This window comes from Aquarana catesbeiana, linkage group LG01, assembly GCF_042186555.1.
Source record: "Aquarana catesbeiana isolate 2022-GZ linkage group LG01, ASM4218655v1, whole genome shotgun sequence".
NCBI lineage: Eukaryota > Metazoa > Chordata > Amphibia > Anura > Ranidae > Aquarana > Aquarana catesbeiana.
In genome coordinates, this window is record NC_133324.1 from 5269029 (window position 1) to 5294653 (window position 25625).

A 25625-nucleotide genomic window follows, 5' to 3' on the forward strand; every position below is an offset into this window, starting at 1 on the left:
CTCGGAGCAGTCTCTCACCTGTCTCTGTGAGGGGGATACAAGACACCACAGAGACAGGTGAGAGACTGCTCCAAGAGGGGGATACCAGACACCGTAGAGACAGGTGAGAGACTGCTCTGAGAGGGTCTGGTACGGTGTCTCTACGGTGTCTGGTATCCCCCTCTTGGAGCAGTCTCTCACCTGTCTCTACGGTGTCTTGTATCCCCCTCTTGGAGCAGTCTCTCACCTGTCTCTACGGTGTCTTGTATCCCCCTCTTGGAGCAGTCTCTGACCTGTCTCTGTGGTGTCTGGTAGCCCCCCTCTCGGAGCAGTCTCTCACCTGTCTCTGTGGTGTCTGGTAGCCCCCCTCTCGGAGCAGTCTCTCACCTGTCTCTGTGGTGTCTCTTAGCCCCCCTCTCGGAGCAGTCTCTCACCTGTCTCTGTGGTGTCTCGTAGCCCCCCTCTCGGAGCAGTCTCTCACCTGTCTCTGTGGTGTCTCGTAGCCCCCCTCTCAGAGCAGTCTCTCACCTGTCTCTGTGGTGTCTGGTAGCCCCCTCTCGGAGCAGTCTCTCACCTGTCTCTGTGGTGTCTCTTAGCCCCCCTCTCGGAGCAGTCTCTCACCTGTCTCTGTGGTGTCTCGTAGCCCCCCTCTCGGAGCAGTCTCTCACCTGTCTCTGTGGTGTCTGGTAGCCCCCCTCTCGGAGCAGTCTCTCACCTGTCTCTGTGGTGTCTCTTAGCCCCCCTCTCGGAGCAGTCTCTCACCTGTCTCTGTGGTGTCTCGTAGCCCCCCTCTCGGAGCAGTCTCTCACCTGTCTCTGTGGTGTCTTGTAGCCCCCCTCTCGGAGCAGTCTCTCACCTGTCTCTGTGGTGTCTCGTAGCCCCCCTCTCAGAGCAGTCTCTCACCTGTCTCTGTGGTGTCTGGTAGCCCCCTCTCGGAGCAGTCTCTCACCTGTCTCTGTGGTGTCTCTTAGCCCCCCTCTCGGAGCAGTCTCTCACCTGTCTCTGTGGTGTCTCGTAGCCCCCCTCTCGGAGCAGTCTCTCCCGTCTCTGTGGTGTCTGGTAGCCCCCTCTCGGAGCAGTCTCTCACCTGTCTCTGTGATGTCTCGTAGTCCCCTCTTGGAGCAGTCTCTCACCTGTCTCTGTGGTGTCTCTTAGCCCCCCTCTCGGAGCTGTCTCTCACCTGTCTCTGTGGTGTTTCATAGCCCCCCTCTCGGAGCAGTCTCTCACCTGTCTCTGTGGTGTCTCGTAGCCCCCCTCTCGGAGCAGTCTCTCCCGTCTCTGTGGTGTCTGGTAGCCCCCTCTCGGAGCAGTCTCTCACCTGTCTCTGTGATGTCTCGTAGTCCCCTCTTGGAACAGTCTCTCACCTGTCTCTGTGGTGTCTCGTAGCCCCCCTCTCGGAGCAGTCTCTCACCTGTCTCTGTGGTGTCTCGTAGCCCCCCTCTCGGAGCAGTCTCTCGCCTGTCTCTGTGGTGTCTCGTAGCCCCCCTCTCGGAGCAGTCTATCACCTGTCTCTGTGGTGTCCCGTAGCCCCCTCTCGGAGCAGTCTCTCACCTGTCTCTGTGGTGTCTCGTAGCCCCCCTCTCGGAGCAGTCTCTCACCTGTCTCTGTGGTGTCTCGTAGCCCCCCTCTCAGAGCAGTCTTTCACCTGTCTCTGTGGTGTCTTGTAGCCCCCTCTCAGAGCAGTCTCTCACCTGTCTCTGTGGTGTCTTGTAGCCCCCCTCTCGGAGCAGTCTCTCACCTGTCTCTGTGGTGTCTTGTAGCCCCCCTCTCGGAGCAGTCTCTCATCTGTCTTTGTGGTGTCTCGTAACCCCCCTCTCGGAGCAGTCTCTCACCTGTTTCTGTGGTGTCTTGTAGCCCCCTCTCAGAGCAATCTCTCACCTGTCTTTGTGGTGTCTCGTAGCCCCCCTCTCGGAGCAGTCTCTCACCTGTCTCTGTGGGGTCTCGTAGCCCCCCTCTCGGAGCAGTCTCTCACCTGTCTCTGTGGTTTCCCATATCCCCCCTCTCGGAGCAGTCTCTCACCTGTCTCTGTGGTGTCTCGTAGCCCCCTCTCGGAGCAGTCTCTCGCCTGTCTCTGTGGTGTCTCCTAGCACCCTCTCGGAGCAGTCTCTCACCTGTCTCTGTGGTGTCTCGTAGCCCCCCTCTTGCAGCAGTCTCTCACCTGTCTCTGTGGTGTCTCGTAGCCCCCCTCTCGGAGCAGTCTCTCACCTGTCTCTGTGGTGTCTCGTAGCCCCCCTCTCGGAGCAGTCTCTCACCTGTCTCTGTGGTGTCTCGTAGCCCCCCTCTCGGAGCAGTCTCTCACCTGTCTCTGTGGTGTCTCGTAGCCCCCTCTCGGAGCAGTCTCTCACCTGTCTCTGTGGTGTCTCTTAGCCCCCCTCTCGGAGCTGTCTCTCACCTGTCTCTGTGGTGTCTCATAGCCCCCCTCTCGGAGCAGACTCTCACCTGTCTCTGTGGTGTCTCGTAGCCCCCCTCTCAGAGCAGTCTCTCACCTGTCTCTGTGGTGTCTCGTAGCCCCCCTCTCGGAGCAGTCTCTCACCTGTCTCTGTGGTGTCTCGTAGCCCCCCTCTCGGAGCAGACTCTCACCTGTCTATGTGGTGTCTGTTAGCCCCCCTCTCGGAGCAGTCTCTCACCTGTCTATGTGGTGTCTGTTAGCCCCCCTCTCGGAGCAGACTCTCACCTGTCTATGTGGTGTCTTGTAGCCCCTTCTTGGAACAGTCTCTCACCTGTCTCTGTGGTGTCTCGTAGCCCCCCTCTCGGAGCAGTCTCTCACCTGTCTCTGTGGTGTCTCGTAGCCCCCCTCTCGGAGCAGTCTCTCACCTGTCTCTGTGGTGTCTTGTAGCCCCCTCTCAGAGCAGTCTCTCACCTGTCTCTGTGGTGTCTTGTAGCCCCCCTCTCGGAGCAGTCTCTCATCTGTCTTTGTGGTGTCTCGTAACCCCCCTCTCGGAGCAGTCTCTCACCTGTCTCTGTGGTGTCTCGTAGCCCCCCTCTCGGAGCAGTCTCTCACCTGTCTCTGTGGGGTCTCGTAGCCCCCCTCTCGGAGCAGTCTCTCACCTGTCTCTGTGGTTTCCCATATCCCCCCTCTCGGAGCAGTCTCTCACCTGTCTCTGTGGTGTCTCGTAGCCCCCTCTCGGAGCAGTCTCTCACCTGTCTCTGTGGTGTCTCGTAGCCCCCTCTCGGAGCAGTCTCTCACCTGTCTCTGTGGTGTCTCGTAGCCCCCTCTCGGAGCAGTCTCTCACCTGTCTCTGTGGTGTCTCCTAGCACCCTCTCGGAGCAGTCTCTCACCTGTCTCTGTGGTGTCTCGTAGCCCCCCTCTTGCAGCAGTCTCTCACCTGTCTCTGTGGTGTCTCGTAGCCCCCCTCTCGGAGCAGTCTTTCACCTGTCTCTGTGGTGTCTCGTAGCCCCCTCTCGGAGTAGTCTCTCACCTGTCTCTGTGGTGTCTCGTAGCCCCCCTCTCGGAGCAGTCTCTCACCTGTCTCTGTGGTGTCTCGTAGCCCCCTCTCGGAGCAGTCTCTCACCTGTCTCTGTGGTGTCTCACAGCCCCCTCTCGGAGCAGTCTCTCACCTGTCTCTGTGGTGTCTCGTAGCCCCCCTCTCGGAGCAGTCTTTCACCTGTCTCTGTGGTGTCTCGTAGCCCCCCTCTCGGAGCATTGTCTCACCTGTCTCTGTGGTGTCTCGTAGCCCCCTCTCGGAGCAGTCTCTCACCTGTCTATGTGGTGTCTTGTAGCCCCTTCTTGGAGCAGTCTCTCACCTGTCTCTGTGGTGTCTGGTAGCCCCCCTCTCGGAGCAGTCTCTCACCTGTCTCTGTGGTGTCTCGTAGCCCCCCTCTCGGAGCAGTCTCTCACCTGTCTCTGTGGTGTCTGGTAGCCCCCCTCTCAAAGCAGTCTCTCACCTGTCTCTGTGGTGTCTCGTAGCCCCCCTCTCGGAGCAGTCTCTCACCTGTCTCTGTGGTGTCTCGTAGCCCCCCTCTCGGAGCAGTCTCTCACCTGTCCCTGTGGTGTCTCGTAGCCCCCCTCTCGGAGCAGTCTCTCACCTGTCTCTGTGGTGTCTAGTAGCCCCCCTCTCGGAGCAGTCTTTCACCTGTCTCTGTGGTGTCTCGTAGCCCCCCTCTCGGAGCATTCTCTCACCTGTCTCTGTGGTGTCTCTTGGCCCCCCTCACGGAGCAGTCTCTCACCTGTCTCTGTGGTGTCTTGTAGCCCCTTCTTGGAGCAGTCTCTCACCTGTCTCTGTGGTGTCTCGTAGCCCCCCTCTCGGAGCAGTCTCTCACCTGTCTCTGTGGTGTCTGGTAGCCCCCTCTCGGAGCAGTCTCTCACCTGTCTCTGTGGTGTCTGGTAGCCCCCTCTCGGAGCAGTCTTTCACCTGTCTCTGCGGTGTCTAGTAGCCCCCCTCTCAGAGCAGTCTCTCACCTGTCTCTGTGGTGTCTTGTAGCCCCCCTCTCGGAGCAGTCTCTCACCTGTCTCTGCGGTGTCTAGTAGCCCGCTCTCAAAGCAGTCTCTCACCTGTCTCTGTGGTGTCTCGTAGCCCCCCTCTTGGAGCAGTCTCTCACCTTTCTATGTGGTGTCTTGTAGCTCCTTCTCGGAACAGTCTCTCACCTGTCTCTGTGGTGTCTGGTAGCCCCCTCACGGAGCAGTCTCTCACCTGTCTCTGTGGTGTCTAGTAGCCCCCTCACGGAGCAGTCTCCCCCCTGTCTCTGTGGTGTCTAGTAGCCCCCTCTCGGAGCAGTCTCTCACCTGTCTCTGTGGTGTCTTGTAGCCCCCCTCTCGGAGCAGTCTCTCACCTGTCTCGGTGGTGTCTTGTAGCCCCCCTCTCGGAGCAGTCTCTCACCTGTCTCTGTGGTGTCTCGTAGCCCCCCTCTTAGAGCAGTCTCTCACCTGTCTCTGTGGTGTCTCGTATCCCCCCTCTCGGAGCAGTCTCTCACCTGTCTCTGCGGTGTCTCGTATCCCCCCTCTCGGAGCAGTCTCTCACCTGTCTCTGTGGTGTCTCGTAGCCCCCCTCTTAGAGCAGTCTCTCACCTGTCTCTGTGGTGTCTCGTATCCCCCCTCTCGGAGCAGTCTCTCACCTGTCTCTGCGGTGTCTCGTATCCCCCCTCTCGGAGCAGTCTCTCGCCTGTCTCTGTGGTGTCTCCTAGCACCCTCTCGGAGCAGTCTCTCACCTGTCTCTGTGGTGTCTCGTAGCCCCCCTCTTGCAGCAGTCTCTCACCTGTCTCTGTGGTGTCTCGTAGCCCCCCTCTCGGAGCAGTCTCTCACCTGTCTCTGTGGTGTCTCGTAGCCCCCCTCTCAGAGCAGTCTCTCACCTGTCTCTGTGGTGTCTCGTAGCCCCCCTCTCGGAGCAGTCTCTCACCTGTCTCTGTGGTGTCTCGTAGCCCCCTCTCGGAGCAGTCTCTCACCTGTCTCTGTGGTGTCTCACAGCCCCCTCTCGGAGCAGTCTCTCACCTGTCGCTGTGGTGTCTCTTGGCCCCCCTCCCGGAGCAGTCTCTCACCTGTCTATGTGGTGTCTTGTAGCCCCTTCTTGGAGCAGTCTCTCACCTGTCTCTGTGGTGTCTGGTAGCCCCCCTCTCAGAGCAGTCTCTCACCTGTCTCTGTGGTGTCTCGTAGCCCCCCTCTCGGAGCAGTCTCTCACCTGTCTCTGTGGTGTCTGGTAGCCCCCCTCTCAAAGCAGTCTCTCACCTGTCTCTGTGGTGTCTCGTAGCCCCCTCTCTGAGCATTCTCTCACCTGTCTCTGTGGTGTCTCGTAGCCCCCCTCTCGGAGCAGTCTCTCACCTGTCTCTGTGGTGTCTCGTAGCCCCCCTCTCGGAGCAGTCTCTCACCTGTCCCTGTGGTGTCTCGTAGCCCCCCTCTCGGAGCAGTCTCTCACCTGTCTCTGTGGTGTCTCGTAGCCCCCCTCTCGGAGCAGTCTTTCACCTGTCTCTGTGGTGTCTCGTAGCCCCCCTCTCGGAGCATTCTCTCACCTGTCTCTGTGGTGTCTCTTGGCCCCCCTCACGGAGCAGTCTCTCACCTGTCCCTGTAGTGTCTTGTAGCCCCTTCTTGGAGCAGTCTCTCACCTGTCTCTCTGGTGTCTGGTAGCTTCCCTCTCGGAGCAGTCTCTCACCTGTCTCTGTGGTGTCTCGTAGCCCCCCTCTCGGAGCAGTCTCTCACCTGTCTCTGTGGTGTCTTGTAGCCCCCCTCTCGGAGCAGTCTCTCACCTGTCTCTATGGTGTCTTGTAGCCCCCCTCTCGGAGCAGTCTCTCACCTGTCTCTGTGGTGTCTTGTAGCCCCCCTCTCGGAGCAGTCTCTCACCTGTCTCTGTGGTGTCTGGTAGCCCCCCTCTTGGAGCAGTCTCTCACCTTTCTATGTGGTGTCTTGTAGCTCCTTCTCGGAGCAGTCTCTCACCTGTCTCTGTGGTGTCTCGTAGCCCCCCTCTCGGAGCAGTCTCTCACCTGTCTCTGTGGTGTCTCGTAGCCCCCTCACGGAGCAGTCTCTCACCTATCTCTGTGGTGTCTCTTGGCCCCTCTCGGAGCAGTCTCTCACCTGTCTCTGTGGTGTCTCGTAGCCCCCTCTCGGAGCAGTCTCTCACCTGTCTCTGTGGTGTCTCGTAGCCCCCCTCTCGGAGCAGTCTCTCACCTGTCTCTGTGGTGTCTCGTAGCCCCCCTCTCGGAGCAGTCTCTCACCTGTCTCTGTGGTGTCTCGTAGCCCCCTCTCGGAGCAGTCTCTCACCTGTCTCTGTGGTGTCTCGTAGCCCCCCTCTCGGAGCAGTCTCTCACCTGTCTCTGTGGTGTCTTGTAGCCCCCTCTCGGAGCAGTCTCTCACCTGTCTCTGTGGTGTCTTGTAGCCCCCTCTCGGAGCAGTCTCTCACTTGTCTCTGTGGTGTCTCATAGCCCCCCTCTTGGAGCAGTCTCTCACCTGTCTCTGTGGTGTCTTGTAGCCCCCTTTCGGAGCAGTCTCTCACTTGTCTCTGTGGTGTCTCGTAGCCCCCCTCTCTGAGCATTCTCTCACCTGTCTCTGTGGTGTCTTGTAGCCCCCCTCTCGGAGCAGTCTCTCACCTGTCTCTGTGGTGTCTCGTAGCCCCCCTCTCGGAGCAGTCTCTCACCTGTGTCTCGTAGCCCCCCTCTTGGAGCAGTCTCTCACCTGTCTTTGTTGTGTCTCATAGCCCCCCTCTCGGAGCTGTCTCTCACCTGTCTCTGTGGTGTCTCGTAGCCCCCCTCTCGGAGCAGTCTCTCACCTGTCTCTGTTGTGTCTCATAGCCCCCCTCTCGGAGCAGTTTCTCACCTGTCTCTGTGGTGTCTCGTAGCCCTCCTCTCAGAGCAGTCTCTCACCTGTCTCTGTGGTGTCTCGTAGCCCCTCTCTCGGAGCAGTCTCTCACCTGTCTCTGTGGTGTCTCGTAGCCCTCCTCTCAGAGCAGTCTCTCACCTGTCTCTGTGGTGTCTCGTAGCCCCCCTCTCGGAGCAGTCTCTCACCTGTCTCTGTTGTGTCTCATAGCCCCCCTCTCGGAGCAGTCTCTCACCTGTCTCTGTGGTGTCTCGTAGCCCTCCTCTCAGAGCAGTCTCTCACCTGTCTCTGTGGTGTCTCGTAGCCCCCCTCTCGGAGCAGTCTCTCACCTGTCTCTGTGGTGTCTCGTAGCCCCCTCTCGGAGCAGTCTCTCACCTGTCTCTGTGGTGTCTTGTATCCCCCTCTCGGAGCAGTCTCTCACCTGTCTCTGTGGTGTCTCGTAGCCCCCTCTCGGGGCAGTCTCTCACTTGTCTCTGTGGTGTCTTGTAGCCCCCCTCTCGGAGCAGTCTCTCACCTGTCTCTGTGGTGTCTCGTAGCCCCCCTCTTAGAGCAGTCTCTCACCTGTCTCTGTGGTGTCTCGTATCCCCCCTCTCGGAGCAGTCTCTCACCTGTCTCTGTGGTGTCTTGTAGCCCCCCTCTCGGAGCAGTCTCTCACCTGTCTCTGTGGTGTCTCGTAGCCCCCCTCTTAGAGCAGTCTCTCACCTGTCTCTGTGGTGTCTCGTATCCCCCCTCTCGGAGCAGTCTCTCACCTGTCTCTGTTGTGTCTCGTATCCCCCCTCTCGGAGCAGTCTCTCACCTGTCTCTGTGGTGTCTCGTATCCCCCCTCTCGGAGCAGTCTCTCACCTGTCTCTGTGGTGTCTCGTAGCCCCCCTCTCAGAGCAGTCTCTCACCTGTCTCTGTGGTGTCTCGTATCCCCCCTCTCGGAGCAGTCTCTCACCTGTCTCTGTGGTGTCTCGTAGCCCCCCTCTCAGAGCAGTCTCTCACCTGTCTCTGTGGTGTCTTGTAGCCCCCTCTCGGAGCAGTCTCTCGCCTGTCTCTGTGGGGTCTCCTAGCACCCTCTCGGAGCAGTCTCTCACCTGTCTCTGTGGTGTCTCGTAGCCCCCCTCTTGCAGCAGTCTCTCACCTGTCTCTGTGGTGTCTCGTAGCCCCCCTCTCGGAGCAGTCTCTCACCTGTCTCTGTGGTGTCTCGTAGCCCCCCTCTCAGAGCAGTCTCTCACCTGTCTCTGTGGTGTCTCGTAGCCCCCCTCTCGGAGCAGTCTCTCACCTGTCTCTGTGGTGTCTCACAGCCCCCTCTCGGAGCAGTCTCTCACCTGTCGCTGTGGTGTCTCTTGGCCCCCCTCCCGGAGCAGTCTCTCACCTGTCTATGTGGTGTCTTGTAGCCCCTTCTTGGAGCAGTCTCTCACCTGTCTCTGTGGTGTCTGGTAGCCCCCCTCTCAGAGCAGTCGCTCACCTGTCTCTGTGGTGTCTCGTAGCCCCCCTCTCGGAGCAGTCTCTCACCTGTCTCTGTGGTGTCTGGTAGCCCCCCTCTCAAAGCAGTCTCTCACCTGTCTCTGTGGTGTCTCGTAGCCCCCCTCTCGGAGCAGTCTCTCACCTGTCTCTGTGGTGTCTCACAGCCCCCCTCTCGGAGCAGTCTCTCACCTGTCTCTGTGGTGTCTCGTAGCCCCCCTCTCGGAGCATTCTCTCACCTGTCTCTGTGGTGTCTCTTGGCCCCCCTCACGGAGCAGTCTCTCACCTGTCCCTGTGGTGTCTGGTAGCCCCCTCTCGGAGCAGTCTCTCACCTGTCTCTGTGGTGTCTGGTAGCTTCCCTCTCAGAGCAGTCTCTCACCTGTCTCTGTGGTGTCTCGTAGCCCCCCTCTCGGAGCAGTCTCTCACTTGTCTCTGTGGTGTCTTGTAGCCCCCCTCTCGGAGCAGTCTCTCACCTGTCTCTGTGGTGTCTGGTAGCCCCCTCTCGGAGCAGTCTCTCACCTGTCTCTGTGGTGTCTGGTAGCCCCCTCTCGGAGCAGTCTCTCACCTGTCTCTGTGGTGTCTTGTAGCCCCCCTCTCGGAGCAGTCTCTCACCTGTCTCTGCGGTGTCTAGTAGCCCGCTCTCAAAGCAGTCTCTCACCTGTCTCTGTGGTGTCTCGTAGCCCCCCTCTTGGAGCAGTCTCTCACCTTTCTATGTGGTGTCTTGTAGCTCCTTCTCGGAGCAGTCTCTCACCTGTCTCTGTGGTGTCTTGTAGCCCCCTCTCTCGGAGCAGTCTCTCACCTATCTCTGTGGTGTCTCGTAGCCCCCCTGTCGGAGCAGTCTCTCACCTGTCTCTGTGGTGTCTCGTAGCCCCCCTCTCGGAGCAGTCTCTCACCTGTCTCTGTGGTGTCTCGTAGCCCCCCTCTCGGAGCAGTCTCTCACCTGTCTCTGTGGTGTCTCGTAGCCCCCTCTCGGAGCAGTCTCTCACCTGTCTCTGTGGTGTCTCGTAGCCCCCCTCTCGGAGCAGTCTCTCACCTGTCTCTGTGGTGTCTTGTAGCCCCCTCTCGGAGCAGTCTCTCACTTGTCTCTGTGGTGTCTCATAGCCCCCCTCTTGGAGCAGTCTATCACCTGTCTCTGTGGTGTCTCGTAGCCCCCCTCTCGGAGCAGTCTCTCACCTGTCTCTGTGGTGTCTTGTAGCCCCCTTTCGGAGCAGTCTCTCACTTGTCTCTGTGATGTCTCGTAGCCCCCCTCTCTGAGCATTCTCTCACCTGTCTCTGTGGTGTCTTGTAGCCCCCCTCTCGGAGCAGTCTCTCACCTGTCTCTGTGGTGTCTCGTAGCCCCCCTCTCGGAGCTGTCTCTCACCTGTCTCTGTGGTGTCTCGTAGCCCCCCTCTCGGAGCTGTCTCTCACCTGTCTCTGTGGTGTCTCGTAGCCCCCCTCTCGGAGCAGTCTCTCACCTGTCTCTGTTGTGTCTCATAGCCCCCCTCTCGGAGCTGTCTCTCACCTGTCTCTGTGGTGTCTCGTAGCCCCCCTCTCGGAGCAGTCTCTCACCTGTCTCTGTTGTATCTCATAGCCCCCCTCTCGGAGCAGTCTCTCACCTGTCTCTGTGGTGTCTCGTAGCCCCCCTCTCAGAGCAGTCTCTCACCTGTCTCTGTGGTGTCTGGTAGCCCCCTCTCGGAGCAGTCTCTCACCTGTCTCTGTGGTGTCTCTTAGCCCCCCTCTCGGAGCAGTCTCTCACCTGTCTCTGTGGTGTCTCGTAGCCCCCCTCTCGGAGCAGTCTCTCACCTGTCTCTGTGGTGTCTGGTAGCCCCCCTCTCGGAGCAGTCTCTCACCTGTCTCTGTGGTGTCTCTTAGCCCCCCTCTCGGAGCAGTCTCTCACCTGTCTCTGTGGTGTCTCGTAGCCCCCCTCTCGGAGCAGTCTCTCACCTGTCTCTGTGGTGTCTTGTAGCCCCCCTCTCGGAGCAGTCTCTCACCTGTCTCTGTGGTGTCTCGTAGCCCCCCTCTCAGAGCAGTCTCTCACCTGTCTCTGTGGTGTCTGGTAGCCCCCTCTCGGAGCAGTCTCTCACCTGTCTCTGTGGTGTCTCTTAGCCCCCCTCTCGGAGCAGTCTCTCACCTGTCTCTGTGGTGTCTCGTAGCCCCCCTCTCGGAGCAGTCTCTCCCGTCTCTGTGGTGTCTGGTAGCCCCCTCTCGGAGCAGTCTCTCACCTGTCTCTGTGATGTCTCGTAGTCCCCTCTTGGAGCAGTCTCTCACCTGTCTCTGTGGTGTCTCTTAGCCCCCCTCTCGGAGCTGTCTCTCACCTGTCTCTGTGGTGTTTCATAGCCCCCCTCTCGGAGCAGTCTCTCACCTGTCTCTGTGGTGTCTCGTAGCCCCCCTCTCGGAGCAGTCTCTCCCGTCTCTGTGGTGTCTGGTAGCCCCCTCTCGGAGCAGTCTCTCACCTGTCTCTGTGATGTCTCGTAGTCCCCTCTTGGAACAGTCTCTCACCTGTCTCTGTGGTGTCTCGTAGCCCCCCTCTCGGAGCAGTCTCTCACCTGTCTCTGTGGTGTCTCGTAGCCCCCCTCTCGGAGCAGTCTCTCGCCTGTCTCTGTGGTGTCTCGTAGCCCCCCTCTCGGAGCAGTCTATCACCTGTCTCTGTGGTGTCCCGTAGCCCCCTCTCGGAGCAGTCTCTCACCTGTCTCTGTGGTGTCTCGTAGCCCCCCTCTCGGAGCAGTCTCTCACCTGTCTCTGTGGTGTCTCGTAGCCCCCCTCTCAGAGCAGTCTTTCACCTGTCTCTGTGGTGTCTTGTAGCCCCCTCTCAGAGCAGTCTCTCACCTGTCTCTGTGGTGTCTTGTAGCCCCCCTCTCGGAGCAGTCTCTCACCTGTCTCTGTGGTGTCTTGTAGCCCCCCTCTCGGAGCAGTCTCTCATCTGTCTTTGTGGTGTCTCGTAACCCCCCTCTCGGAGCAGTCTCTCACCTGTTTCTGTGGTGTCTTGTAGCCCCCTCTCAGAGCAATCTCTCACCTGTCTTTGTGGTGTCTCGTAGCCCCCCTCTCGGAGCAGTCTCTCACCTGTCTCTGTGGGGTCTCGTAGCCCCCCTCTCGGAGCAGTCTCTCACCTGTCTCTGTGGTTTCCCATATCCCCCCTCTCGGAGCAGTCTCTCACCTGTCTCTGTGGTGTCTCGTAGCCCCCTCTCGGAGCAGTCTCTCGCCTGTCTCTGTGGTGTCTCCTAGCACCCTCTCGGAGCAGTCTCTCACCTGTCTCTGTGGTGTCTCGTAGCCCCCCTCTTGCAGCAGTCTCTCACCTGTCTCTGTGGTGTCTCGTAGCCCCCCTCTCGGAGCAGTCTCTCACCTGTCTCTGTGGTGTCTCGTAGCCCCCCTCTCGGAGCAGTCTCTCACCTGTCTCTGTGGTGTCTCGTAGCCCCCCTCTCGGAGCAGTCTCTCACCTGTCTCTGTGGTGTCTCGTAGCCCCCTCTCGGAGCAGTCTCTCACCTGTCTCTGTGGTGTCTCTTAGCCCCCCTCTCGGAGCTGTCTCTCACCTGTCTCTGTGGTGTCTCATAGCCCCCCTCTCGGAGCAGACTCTCACCTGTCTCTGTGGTGTCTCGTAGCCCCCCTCTCAGAGCAGTCTCTCACCTGTCTCTGTGGTGTCTCGTAGCCCCCCTCTCGGAGCAGACTCTCACCTGTCTATGTGGTGTCTGTTAGCCCCCCTCTCGGAGCAGTCTCTCACCTGTCTATGTGGTGTCTGTTAGCCCCCCTCTCGGAGCAGACTCTCACCTGTCTATGTGGTGTCTTGTAGCCCCTTCTTGGAACAGTCTCTCACCTGTCTCTGTGGTGTCTCGTAGCCCCCCTCTCGGAGCAGTCTCTCACCTGTCTCTGTGGTGTCTCGTAGCCCCCCTCTCGGAGCAGTCTCTCACCTGTCTCTGTGGTGTCTTGTAGCCCCCTCTCAGAGCAGTCTCTCACCTGTCTCTGTGGTGTCTTGTAGCCCCCCTCTCGGAGCAGTCTCTCATCTGTCTTTGTGGTGTCTCGTAACCCCCCTCTCGGAGCAGTCTCTCACCTGTCTCTGTGGTGTCTCGTAGCCCCCCTCTCGGAGCAGTCTCTCACCTGTCTCTGTGGGGTCTCGTAGCCCCCCTCTCGGAGCAGTCTCTCACCTGTCTCTGTGGTTTCCCATATCCCCCCTCTCGGAGCAGTCTCTCACCTGTCTCTGTGGTGTCTCGTAGCCCCCTCTCGGAGCAGTCTCTCACCTGTCTCTGTGGTGTCTCGTAGCCCCCTCTCGGAGCAGTCTCTCACCTGTCTCTGTGGTGTCTCGTAGCCCCCTCTCGGAGCAGTCTCTCACCTGTCTCTGTGGTGTCTCCTAGCACCCTCTCGGAGCAGTCTCTCACCTGTCTCTGTGGTGTCTCGTAGCCCCCCTCTTGCAGCAGTCTCTCACCTGTCTCTGTGGTGTCTCGTAGCCCCCCTCTCGGAGCAGTCTCTCACCTGTCTCTGTGGTGTCTCGTAGCCCCCTCTCGGAGTAGTCTCTCACCTGTCTCTGTGGTGTCTCGTAGCCCCCCTCTCGGAGCAGTCTCTCACCTGTCTCTGTGGTGTCTCGTAGCCCCCTCTCGGAGCAGTCTCTCACCTGTCTCTGTGGTGTCTCACAGCCCCCTCTCGGAGCAGTCTCTCACCTGTCTCTGTGGTGTCTCGTAGCCCCCCTCTCGGAGCAGTCTTTCACCTGTCTCTGTGGTGTCTCGTAGCCCCCCTCTCGGAGCATTGTCTCACCTGTCTCTGTGGTGTCTCGTAGCCCCCTCTCGGAGCAGTCTCTCACCTGTCTATGTGGTGTCTTGTAGCCCCTTCTTGGAGCAGTCTCTCACCTGTCTCTGTGGTGTCTGGTAGCCCCCCTCTCGGAGCAGTCTCTCACCTGTCTCTGTGGTGTCTCGTAGCCCCCCTCTCGGAGCAGTCTCTCACCTGTCTCTGTGGTGTCTGGTAGCCCCCCTCTCAAAGCAGTCTCTCACCTGTCTCTGTGGTGTCTCGTAGCCCCCTCTCGGAGCAGTCTCTCCCGTCTCTGTGGTGTCTGGTAGCCCCCTCTCGGAGCAGTCTCTCACCTGTCTCTGTGGTGTCTCGTAGCCCCCCTCTCGGAGCAGTCTCTCACCTGTCTCTGTGGTGTCTCGTAGCCCCCCTCTCGGAGCAGTCTCTCACCTGTCCCTGTGGTGTCTCGTAGCCCCCCTCTCGGAGCAGTCTCTCACCTGTCTCTGTGGTGTCTAGTAGCCCCCCTCTCGGAGCAGTCTTTCACCTGTCTCTGTGGTGTCTCGTAGCCCCCCTCTCGGAGCATTCTCTCACCTGTCTCTGTGGTGTCTCTTGGCCCCCCTCACGGAGCAGTCTCTCACCTGTCTCTGTGGTGTCTTGTAGCCCCCTCTCGGAGCAGTCTCTCACCTGTCTCTGTGGTGTCTTGTAGCCCCCCTCTCGGAGCACTCTCTCACCTGTCTCTGCGGTGTCTAGTAGCCCGCTCTCAAAGCAGTCTCTCACCTGTCTCTGTGGTGTCTCGTAGCCCCCCTCTTGGAGCAGTCTCTCACCTTTCTATGTGGTGTCTTGTAGCTCCTTCTCGGAACAGTCTCTCACCTGTCTCTGTGGTGTCTGGTAGCCCCCTCACGGAGCAGTCTCTCACCTGTCTCTGTGGTGTCTAGTAGCCCCCTCACGGAGCAGTCTCCCCCCTGTCTCTGTGGTGTCTAGTAGCCCCCTCTCGGAGCAGTCTCTCACCTGTCTCTGTGGTGTCTTGTAGCCCCCCTCTCGGAGCAGTCTCTCACCTGTCTCGGTGGTGTCTTGTAGCCCCCCTCTCGGAGCAGTCTCTCACCTGTCTCTGTGGTGTCTCGTAGCCCCCCTCTTAGAGCAGTCTCTCACCTGTCTCTGTGGTGTCTCGTATCCCCCCTCTCGGAGCAGTCTCTCACCTGTCTCTGCGGTGTCTCGTATCCCCCCTCTCGGAGCAGTCTCTCACCTGTCTCTGTGGTGTCTCGTAGCCCCCCTCTTAGAGCAGTCTCTCACCTGTCTCTGTGGTGTCTCGTATCCCCCCTCTCGGAGCAGTCTCTCACCTGTCTCTGCGGTGTCTCGTATCCCCCCTCTCGGAGCAGTCTCTCGCCTGTCTCTGTGGTGTCTCCTAGCACCCTCTCGGAGCAGTCTCTCACCTGTCTCTGTGGTGTCTCGTAGCCCCCCTCTTGCAGCAGTCTCTCACCTGTCTCTGTGGTGTCTCGTAGCCCCCCTCTCGGAGCAGTCTCTCACCTGTCTCTGTGGTGTCTCGTAGCCCCCCTCTCAGAGCAGTCTCTCACCTGTCTCTGTGGTGTCTCGTAGCCCCCCTCTCGGAGCAGTCTCTCACCTGTCTCTGTGGTGTCTCGTAGCCCCCTCTCGGAGCAGTCTCTCACCTGTCTCTGTGGTGTCTCACAGCCCCCTCTCGGAGCAGTCTCTCACCTGTCGCTGTGGTGTCTCTTGGCCCCCCTCCCGGAGCAGTCTCTCACCTGTCTATGTGGTGTCTTGTAGCCCCTTCTTGGAGCAGTCTCTCACCTGTCTCTGTGGTGTCTGGTAGCCCCCCTCTCAGAGCAGTCTCTCACCTGTCTCTGTGGTGTCTCGTAGCCCCCCTCTCGGAGCAGTCTCTCACCTGTCTCTGTGGTGTCTGGTAGCCCCCCTCTCAAAGCAGTCTCTCACCTGTCTCTGTGGTGTCTCGTAGCCCCCTCTCTGAGCATTCTCTCACCTGTCTCTGTGGTGTCTCGTAGCCCCCCTCTCGGAGCAGTCTCTCACCTGTCTCTGTGGTGTCTCGTAGCCCCCCTCTCGGAGCAGTCTCTCACCTGTCCCTGTGGTGTCTCGTAGCCCCCCTCTCGGAGCAGTCTCTCACCTGTCTCTGTGGTGTCTCGTAGCCCCCCTCTCGGAGCAGTCTTTCACCTGTCTCTGTGGTGTCTCGTAGCCCCCCTCTCGGAGCATTCTCTCACCTGTCTCTGTGGTGTCTCTTGGCCCCCCTCACGGAGCAGTCTCTCACCTGTCCCTGTAGTGTCTTGTAGCCCCTTCTTGGAGCAGTCTCTCACCTGTCTCTGTGGTGTCTGGTAGCTTCCCTCTCGGAGCAGTCTCTCACCTGTCTCTGTGGTGTCTCGTAGCCCCCCTCTCGGAGCAGTCTCTCACCTGTCTCTGTGGTGTCTTGTAGCCCCCCTCTCGGAGCAGTCTCTCACCTGTCTCTATGGTGTCTTGTAGCCCCCCTCTCGGAGCAGTCTCTCACCTGTCTCTGTGGTGTCTTGTAGCCCCCCTCTCGGAGCAGTCTCTCACCTGTCTCTGTGGTGTCTGGTAGCCCCCCTCTTGGAGCAGTCTCTCACCTGTCTCTGTGGTGTCTCGTAGCCCCCTCACGGAGCAGTCTCTCACCTATCTCTGTGGTGTCTCTTGGCCCCTCTCGGAGCAGTCTCTCACCTGTCTCTGTGGTGTCTCGTAGCCCCCTCTCGGAGCAGTCTCTCACCTGTCTCTGTGGTGTCTCGTAGCCCCCCTCTCGGAGCAGTCTCTCACCTGTCTCTGTGGTGTCTCGTAGCCCCCCTCTCGGAGCAGTCTCTCACCTGTCTCTGTGGTGTCTCGTAGCCCCCTCTCGGAGCAGTCTCTCACCTGTCTCTGTGGTGTCTCGTAGCCCCCCTCTCGGAGCAGTCTCTCACCTGTCTCTGTGGTGTCTTGTAGCCCCCTCTCGGAGCAGTCTCTCACCTGTCTCTGTGGTGTCTTGTAGCCCCCTCTCGGAGCAGTCTCTCACTTGTCTCTGTGGTGTCTCATAGCCCCCCTCTTGGAGCAGTCTCTCACCTGTCTCTGTGGTGTCTTGTAGCCCCCTTTCGGAGCAGTCTCTCACTTGTCTCTGTGGTGTCTCGTAGCCCCCCTCTCTGAGCATTCTCTCACCTGTCTCTGTGGTGTCTTGTAGCCCCCCTCTCGGAGCAGTCTCTCACCTGTCTCTGTGGTGTCTCGTAGCCCCCCTCTCGGAGCAGTCTCTCACCTGTGTCTCGTAGCCCCCCTCTTGGAGCAGTCTCTCACCTGTCTTTGTTGTGTCTCATAGCCCCCCTCTCGGAGCTGTCTCTCACCTGTCTCTGTGGTGTCTCGTAGCCCCCCTCTCGGAGCAGTCTCTCACCTGTCTCTGTTGTGTCTCATAGCCCCCCTCTCGAAGCAGTTTCTCACCTGTCTCTGTGGTGTCTCGTAGCCCTCCTCTCAGAGCAGTCTCTCACCTGTCTCTGTGGTGTCTCGTAGCCCCTCTCTCGGAGCAGTCTCTCACCTGTCTCTGTGGTGTCTCGTAGCCCTCCTCTCAGAGCAGTCTCTCACCTGTCTCTGTGGTGTCTCGTAGCCCCCCTCTCGGAGCAGTCTCTCACCTGTCTCTGTTGTGTCTCATAGCCCCCCTCTCGGAGCAGTCTCTCACCTGTCTCTGTGGTGTCTCGTAGCCCTCCTCTCAGAGCAGTCTCTCACCTGTCCCTGTGGTGTCTCGTAGCCCCCCTCTCGGAGCAGTCTCTCACCTGTCTCTGTGGTGTCTCGTAGCCCCCCTCTCGGAGCAGTCTTTCACCTGTCTCTGTGGTGTCTCGTAGCCCCCCTCTCGGAGCATTCTCTCACCTGTCTCTGTGGTGTCTCTTGGCCCCCCTCACGGAGCAGTCTCTCACCTGTCCCTGTAGTGTCTTGTAGCCCCTTCTTGGAGCAGTCTCTCACCTGTCTCTGTGGTGTCTGGTAGCTTCCCTCTCGGAGCAGTCTCTCACCTGTCTCTGTGGTGTCTCGTAGCCCCCCTCTCGGAGCAGTCTCTCACCTGTCTCTGTGGTGTCTTGTAGCCCCCCTCTCGGAGCAGTCTCTCACCTGTCTCTATGGTGTCTTGTAGCCCCCCTCTCGGAGCAGTCTCTCACCTGTCTCTGTGGTGTCTTGTAGCCCCCCTCTCGGAGCAGTCTCTCACCTGTCTCTGTGGTGTCTGGTAGCCCCCCTCTTGGAGCAGTCTCTCACCTGTCTCTGTGGTGTCTCGTAGCCCCCTCACGGAGCAGTCTCTCACCTATCTCTGTGGTGTCTCTTGGCCCCTCTCGGAGCAGTCTCTCACCTGTCTCTGTGGTGTCTCGTAGCCCCCTCTCGGAGCAGTCTCTCACCTGTCTCTGTGGTGTCTCGTAGCCCCCCTCTCGGAGCAGTCTCTCACCTGTCTCTGTGGTGTCTCGTAGCCCCCCTCTCGGAGCAGTCTCTCACCTGTCTCTGTGGTGTCTCGTAGCCCCCTCTCGGAGCAGTCTCTCACCTGTCTCTGTGGTGTCTCGTAGCCCCCCTCTCGGAGCAGTCTCTCACCTGTCTCTGTGGTGTCTTGTAGCCCCCTCTCGGAGCAGTCTCTCACCTGTCTCTGTGGTGTCTTGTAGCCCCCTCTCGGAGCAGTCTCTCACTTGTCTCTGTGGTGTCTCATAGCCCCCCTCTTGGAGCAGTCTCTCACCTGTCTCTGTGGTGTCTTGTAGCCCCCTTTCGGAGCAGTCTCTCACTTGTCTCTGTGGTGTCTCGTAGCCCCCCTCTCTGAGCATTCTCTCACCTGTCTCTGTGGTGTCTTGTAGCCCCCCTCTCGGAGCAGTCTCTCACCTGTCTCTGTGGTGTCTCGTAGCCCCCCTCTCGGAGCAGTCTCTCACCTGTGTCTCGTAGCCCCCCTCTTGGAGCAGTCTCTCACCTGTCTTTGTTGTGTCTCATAGCCCCCCTCTCGGAGCTGTCTCTCACCTGTCTCTGTGGTGTCTCGTAGCCCCCCTCTCGGAGCAGTCTCTCACCTGTCTCTGTTGTGTCTCATAGCCCCCCTCTCGGAGCAGTTTCTCACCTGTCTCTGTGGTGTCTCGTAGCCCTCCTCTCAGAGCAGTCTCTCACCTGTCTCTGTGGTGTCTCGTAGCCCCTCTCTCGGAGCAGTCTCTCACCTGTCTCTGTGGTGTCTCGTAGCCCCCCTCTCGGAGCAGTCTCTCACCTGTCTCTGTTGTGTCTCATAGCCCCCCTCTCGGAGCAGTCTCTCACCTGTCTCTGTGGTGTCTCGTAGCCCTCCTCTCAGAGCAGTCTCTCACCTGTCTCTGTGGTGTCTCGTAGCCCCCCTCTCGGAGCAGTCTCTCACCTGTCTCTGTGGTGTCTCGTAGCCCCCTCTCGGAGCAGTCTCTCACCTGTCTCTGTGGTGTCTTGTATCCCCCTCTCGGAGCAGTCTCTCACCTGTCTCTGTGGTGTCTCGTAGCCCCCTCTCGGGGCAGTCTCTCACTTGTCTCTGTGGTGTCTTGTAGCCCCCCTCTCGGAGCAGTCTCTCACCTGTCTCTGTGGTGTCTCGTAGCCCCCCTCTTAGAGCAGTCTCTCACCTGTCTCTGTGGTGTCTCGTATCCCCCCTCTCGGAGCAGTCTCTCACCTGTCTCTGTTGTGTCTCGTATCCCCCCTCTCGGAGCAGTCTCTCACCTTTCTCTGTGGTGTCTTGTAGCCCCCCTCTCGGAGCAGTCTCTCACCTGTCTCTGTGGTGTCTCGTAGCCCCCCTCTTAGAGCAGTCTCTCACCTGTCTCTGTGGTGTCTCGTATCCCCCCTCTCGGAGCAGTCTCTCACCTGTCTCTGTTGTGTCTCGTATCCCCCCTCTCGGAGCAGTCTCTCACCTGTCTCTGTGGTGTCTCGTATCCCCCCTCTCGGAGCAGTCTCTCACCTGTCTCTGTGGTGTCTCGTAGCCCCCCTCTCAGAGCAGTCTCTCACCTGTCTCTGTGGTGTCTCGTATCCCCCCTCTCGGAGCAGTCTCTCACCTGTCTCTGTGGTGTCTCGTAGCCCCCCTCTCAGAGCAGTCTCTCACCTGTCTCTGTGGTGTCTTGTAGCCCCCTCTCGGAGCAGTCTCTCGCCTGTCTCTGTGGGGTCTCCTAGCACCCTCTCGGAGCAGTCTCTCACCTGTCTCTGTGGTGTCTCGTAGCCCCCCTCTTGCAGCAGTCTCTCACCTGTCTCTGTGGTGTCTCGTAGCCCCCCTCTCGGAGCAGTCTCTCACCTGTCTCTGTGGTGTCTCGTAGCCCCCCTCTCAGAGCAGTCTCTCACCTGTCTCTGTGGTGTCTCGTAGCCCCCCTCTCGGAGCAGTCTCTCACCTGTCTCTGTGGTGTCTCACAGCCCCCTCTCGGAGCAGTCTCTCACCTGTCGCTGTGGTGTCTCTTGGCCCCCCTCTCGGAGCAGTCTCTCACCTGTCTATGTGGTGTCTTGTAGCCCCTTCTTGGAGCAGTCTCTCACCTGTCTCTGTGGTGTCTGGTAGCCCCCCTCTCAGAGCAGTCGCTCACCTGTCTCTGTGGTGTCTCGTAGCCCCCCTCTCGGAGCAGTCTCTCACCTGTCTCTGTGGTGTCTGGTAGCCCCCCTCTCAAAGCAGTCTCTCACCTGTCTCTGTGGTGTCTCGTAGCCCCCCTCTCGGAGCAGTCTCTCACCTGTCTCTGTGGTGTCTCACAGCCCCCCTCTCGGAGCAGTCTCTCACCTGTCTCTGTGGTGTCTCGTAGCCCCCCTCTCGGAGCATTCTCTCACCTGTCTCTGTGGTGTCTCTTGGCCCCCCTCACGGAGCAGTCTCTCACCTGTCCCTGTGGTGTCTGGTAGCCCCCTCTCGGAGCAGTCTCTCACCTGTCTCTGTGGTGTCTGGTAGCTTCCCTCTCAGAGCAGTCTCTCACCTGTCTCTGTGGTGTCTCGTAGCCCCCCTCTCGGAGCAGTCTCTCACTTGTCTCTGTGGTGTCTTGTAGCCCCCCTCTCGGAGCAGTCTCTCACCTGTCTCTGTGGTGTCTGGTAGCCCCCTCTCGGAGCAGTCTCTCACCTGTCTCTGTGGTGTCTGGTAGCCCCCTCTCGGAGCAGTCTCTCACCTGTCTCTGTGGTGTCTTGTAGCCCCCCTCTCGGAGCAGTCTCTCACCTGTCTCTGCGGTGTCTAGTAGCCCGCTCTCAAAGCAGTCTCTCACCTGTCTCTGTGGTGTCTCGTAGCCCCCCTCTTGGAGCAGTCTCTCACCTTTCTATGTGGTGTCTTGTAGCTCCTTCTCGGAGCAGTCTCTCACCTGTCTCTGTGGTGTCTTGTAGCCCCCTCTCTCGGAGCAGTCTCTCACCTATCTCTGTGGTGTCTCGTAGCCCCCCTGTTGGAGCAGTCTCTCACCTGTCTCTGTGGTGTCTCGTAGCCCCCCTCTCGGAGCAGTCTCTCACCTGTCTCTGTGGTGTCTCGTAGCCCCCCTCTCGGAGCAGTCTCTCACCTGTCTCTGTGGTGTCTCGTAGCCCCCTCTCGGAGCAGTCTCTCACCTGTCTCTGTGGTGTCTCGTAGCCCCCCTCTCGGAGCAGTCTCTCACCTGTCTCTGTGGTGTCTTGTAGCCCCCTCTCGGAGCAGTCTCTCACTTGTCTCTGTGGTGTCTCATAGCCCCCCTCTTGGAGCAGTCTCTCACCTGTCTCTGTGGTGTCTCGTAGCCCCCCTCTCGGAGCAGTCTCTCACCTGTCTCTGTGGTGTCTTGTAGCCCCCTTTCGGAGCAGTCTCTCACTTGTCTCTGTGATGTCTCGTAGCCCCCCTCTCTGAGCATTCTCTCACCTGTCTCTGTGGTGTCTTGTAGCCCCCCTCTCGGAGCAGTCTCTCACCTGTCTCTGTGGTGTCTCGTAGCCCCCCTCTCGGAGCTGTCTCTCACCTGTCTCTGTGGTGTCTCGTAGCCCCCCTCTCGGAGCTGTCTCTCACCTGTCTCTGTGGTGTCTCGTAGCCCCCCTCTCGGAGCAGTCTCTCACCTGTCTCTGTTGTGTCTCATAGCCCCCCTCTCGGAGCTGTCTCTCACCTGTCTCTGTGGTGTCTCGTAGCCCCCCTCTCGGAGCAGTCTCTCACCTGTCTCTGTTGTATCTCATAGCCCCCCTCTCGGAGCAGTCTCTCACCTGTGTCTCGTAGCCCCCCTCTTGGAGCAGTCTCTCACCTGTCTCTGTTGTGTCTCATAGCCCCCCTCTCGGAGCTGTCTCTCACCTGTCTCTGTGGTGTCTCGTAGCCCCCCTCTCGGAGCAGTCTCTCACCTGTCTCTGTTGTGTCTCATAGCCCCCCTCTCGGAGCAGTCTCTCACCTGTCTCTGTGGTGTCTCGTAGCCCTCCTCTCAGAGTAGTCTCTCACCTGTCTCTGTGGTGTCTCGTAGCCCCCCTCTCGGAGCAGTCTCTCACCTGTCTCTGTGGTGTCTCGTAGCCCCCTCTCGGAGCAGTCTCTCACCTGTCTCTGTGGTGTCTTGTATCCCCCTCTCGGAGCAGTCTCTCACCTGTCTCTGTGGTGTCTCGTAGCTCCCCTCTCGGAGCAGTCTCTCACCTGTCTCTGTGGTGTCTCGTAGCCCCCCTCTCGGAGCAGTCTCTCACCTGTCTCTGTGGTGTCTCGTAGCCCCCCTCTTGGAGCAGTCTCTCACCTGTCTCTGTGGTGTCTTGTAGCCCCCCTCTCGGAGCAGTCTCTCACCTGTCTCGGTGGTGTCTTGTAGCCCCCCTCTCGGAGCAGTCTCTCACCTGTCTCTGTGGTGTCTCGTATCCCCCCTCTCGGAGCAGTCTCTCACCTGTCTCTGTTGTGTCTCGTATCCCCCCTCTCGGAGCAGTCTCTCACCTGTCTCTGTGGTGTCTCGTATCCCCCCTCTCGGAGCAGTCTCTCACCTGTCTCTGTAGTGTCTCCTAGCCCCCCTCTTGCAGCAGTCTCTCACCTGTCTCTGTGGTGTCTCATAGCCCCCCTCTCGGAGCAGTCTCTCACCTGTCTCTGTGGTGTCTTGTAGCCCCCCTCTCGGAGCAGTCTCTCACCTGTCTCTGTGGTGTCTGGTAGCCCCCTCTCGGAGCAGTCTCTCACCTGTCTCTGCGGTGTCTCGTAGCCCCCCTCTCGGAGCAGTCTCTCACCTGTCTCTGTGGTGTCTCGTAGCCCCCTGTCGGAGCAGTCTCTCACCTGTCTCTGTGGTGTCTGGTAGCCCCCCTCTCGGAGCAGTCTCTCACCTGTCTCTGTGGTGTCTGGTAGCCCCCTCCCGGAGCAGTCTCTCACCTGTCTCTGTGTTGTCTCGTAGCCCCCCTCTCGGAGCAGTCTCTCACCTGTCTCTGTGTTGTCTCGTAGCCCCCCTCTCGGAGCAGTCTCTCACCTGTCTCTATGGTGTCTTGTAGCCCCCTCTCGGAGCAGTCTCTCACCTGTCTCTGTGGTGTCTCGTAGCCCCCCTCTCGGAGCAGTCTCTCACCTGTCTCTGTGGTGTCTCGTAGCCCCCCTCTCGGAGCAGTCTCTCACCTGTCTCTGCGGTGTCTTGTAGCCCCCCTCTCGGAGCAGTCTCTCACCTGTCTCTGCGGTGTCTTGTAGCCCCCCTCTCGGAGCAGTCTCTCACCTGTCTCTGTGGTGTCTCGTAGCCCCCTGTCGGAGCAGTCTCTCACCTGTCTCTGTGGTGTCTTGTAGCCCCTCTCGGAGCAGTCTCTCACCTGTCTCTGTGGTGTCTGGTAGCCCCCTCTCGGAGCAGTCTCTCACCTGTTTCTACGGTGTCTTGTAGCCCCCCTCTCGGAGCAGTCTCTCTCCTGTCTCTGTGGTGTCTTGTAGCCCCCCTCTCGGAGCAGTCTCTCAGCTGTCTCTGTGGTGTCTCGTAGCCCCCTCCCGGAGCAGTCTCTCATCTGTCTCTGTGTTGTCTCGTAGCCCCCCTCTCGGAGCAGTCTCTCACCTGTCTCTGTGGTGTCTTGTAGCCCCCTCTCAGAGCAGTCTCTCACCTGTCTCTGCGGTGTCTTGTAGCCCCCTCTCGGAGCAGTCTCTCACCTGTATCTGTGGTGTCCTGTAGCACCCCACTCGGAGCAGTCTTTCACCTGTCTCTGTGGTGTCTCGTAGCCCCCTGTCGGAGCAGTCTCTCACCTGTCTCTGTGGTGTCTTGTAGCCCCTCTCCGAGCAGTCTCTCACCTGTCTCTGCGGTGTCCTGTAGCCCCCCTCTCGGAGCAGTCTCTCACCTGTTTCTGCGGTGTCTTGTAGCCCCCCTCTCGGAGCAGTCTCTCACCTGTCTCTGCAGTGTCTTGTAGCCCCCCTCTCGGAGCAGTCTCTCACCTGTCTCTGCGGTGTCTTGTAGCCCCCTCTCGGAGCAGTCTCTCACCTGTCTCTGCAGTGTCTTGTAGCCCCCCTCTCGGAGCAGTCTCTCACCTGTCTCTGCAGTGTCTTGTAGCCCCCCTCTCGGAGCAGTCTCTCACCTGTCTCTATGGTGTCCTGTAGCCCCCCTCTCGGAGCAGTCTCTCACCTGTCTCTATGGTGTCTTGTAGCCCCCTCTCGGAGCAGTCTTTCACCTGTCTCTACGGTGTCTTGTAGCCCCCCTCTTGGAGCAGTCTCTCACCTGTCTCTATGGTGTTTTGTAGCCCCCTCTCGGAGCAGTCTCTCACCTGTCTCTGCGGTGTCTTGTAGCCCCCCTCTCGGAGCAGTCTCTCACCTGTCTCTGCGGTGTCCTGTAGCCCCCCTCTCGGAGCAGTCTCTCACCTGTCTCTACGGTGTCTTATATCCCCCTCTCGGAGCAGTCTCTCACCTGTCTCTGCAGTGTCTTGTAGCCCCCCTCTCGGAGCAGTCTCTCACCTGTCTCTGCGGTGTCCTGTAGCCCCCCCCGAGCAGTCTCTCACCTTTCTCTATGGTGTCTTGTAGCCCCCCTCTCGGAGCAGTCTCTCACCTGTCTCTGCGGTGTCCTGTAGCCCCCCTCTCGGAGCAGTCTCTCACCTGTCTCTACGGTGTCTTGTATCCCCCTCTCGGAGCAGTCTCTCACCTGTCTCTGCGGTGTCTTGTAGCCCCCTCTCGGAGCAGTCTCTCACCTGTCTCTGCAGTGTCTTGTAGCCCCCCTCTCGGAGCAGTCTCTCACCTGTCTCTGCAGTGTCTTGTAGCCCCCCTCTCGGAGCAGTCTCTCACCTGTCTCTACGGTGTCTTGTAGCCCCCCTCTTGGAGCAGTCTCTCACCTGTCTCTATGGTGTTTTGTAGCCCCCTCTCGGAGCAGTCTCTCACCTGTCTCTGCGGTGTCTTGTAGCCCCCCTCTCGGAGCAGTCTCTCACCTGTCTCTGCGGTGTCCTGTAGCCCCCCTCTCGGAGCAGTCTCTCACCTGTCTCTACGGTGTCTTATATCCCCCTCTCGGAGCAGTCTCTCACCTGTCTCTGCAGTGTCTTGTAGCCCCCCTCTCGGAGCAGTCTCTCACCTGTCTCTGCGGTGTCCTGTAGCCCCCCCCGAGCAGTCTCTCACCTTTCTCTATGGTGTCTTGTAGCCCCCCTCTCGGAGCAGTCTCTCACCTGTCTCTATGGTGTCTTGTAGCCCCCCTCTTGGAGCAGTCTCTCACCTGTCTCTATGGTGTTTTGTAGCCCCCTCTCGGAGCAGTCGCTCACCTGTCTCTGCGGTGTCTTGTAGCCCCCTCTCGGAGCGGTGTATCTCTGGCGCGGTCTTCTTTCGTCTGTCTTGGCACATCTGGAAATTGTCTTTTACATCTTTGCCAGGGAGGAGGTCGGAGATCCCTGGCCAATCATTTCTGATATTCTTATCTTTCATTAACACTTTCCCCCCCAGGTCACCTGACTCAGGTGGGTCTCGCTGACGGCGCGTCTTTTTCCACATTGGTGAATACATAGAGAGATGGCGTATTCTCACCCACGCTGCCCTTTTCATACCTGATTTACAGTACGGTGTCTGCATTTCTCACCACGGCGGCATCTGGAGATCATCAAAATCTTTAACATAAACATCCGGCAACAACACCGACCTTTTCTAATCATAGAGGAAAATAGTGTAATGTTATGTCTTCTCTGGGGGAATTCCAGGTTCTTCCACCACCTCCACCTTCTACAAATGTCAATCCAACATTTACACCCTGACCACACCCGCTACGCCTATCATCTCAGGTGTGACACCTCCCTAGGGACAGGATCTCTTAGATTTGGGAGTTTTATGTGTTAACTCAACTCTTGATGACTTTGTAGACTTTATCCTCACACAGGAGAAGACCACAATATATGAGCATTCCCGAAACTTCTCCTGAGACCTCAGAGGGGCGCTAACAATGGGTGGGAGAAGAGAAGAACCTCATATATGAGAACTGGAATGAGGGCGGGGTTAAAGTAGTCCAGGTGCGAA

At 59.1% G+C, this 25625-nt stretch overlaps 1 protein-coding gene across 1 annotated transcript in view; it reads right to left on the minus strand.

Moving 5' to 3' along the window:
* Positions 1 to 25123, minus strand: part of LOC141129704 (matrix metalloproteinase-21-like) — a 58952-nt gene extending 33829 nt beyond the window's left edge. The window contains exon 1 of the mRNA XM_073617801.1: positions 24884 to 25123. The gene's annotated coding sequence lies outside the window, so the exon portion shown is untranslated. The remainder of the gene's footprint in view (positions 1 to 24883) is intronic.
* Positions 25124 to 25625: the final 502 nt, after the last annotated feature.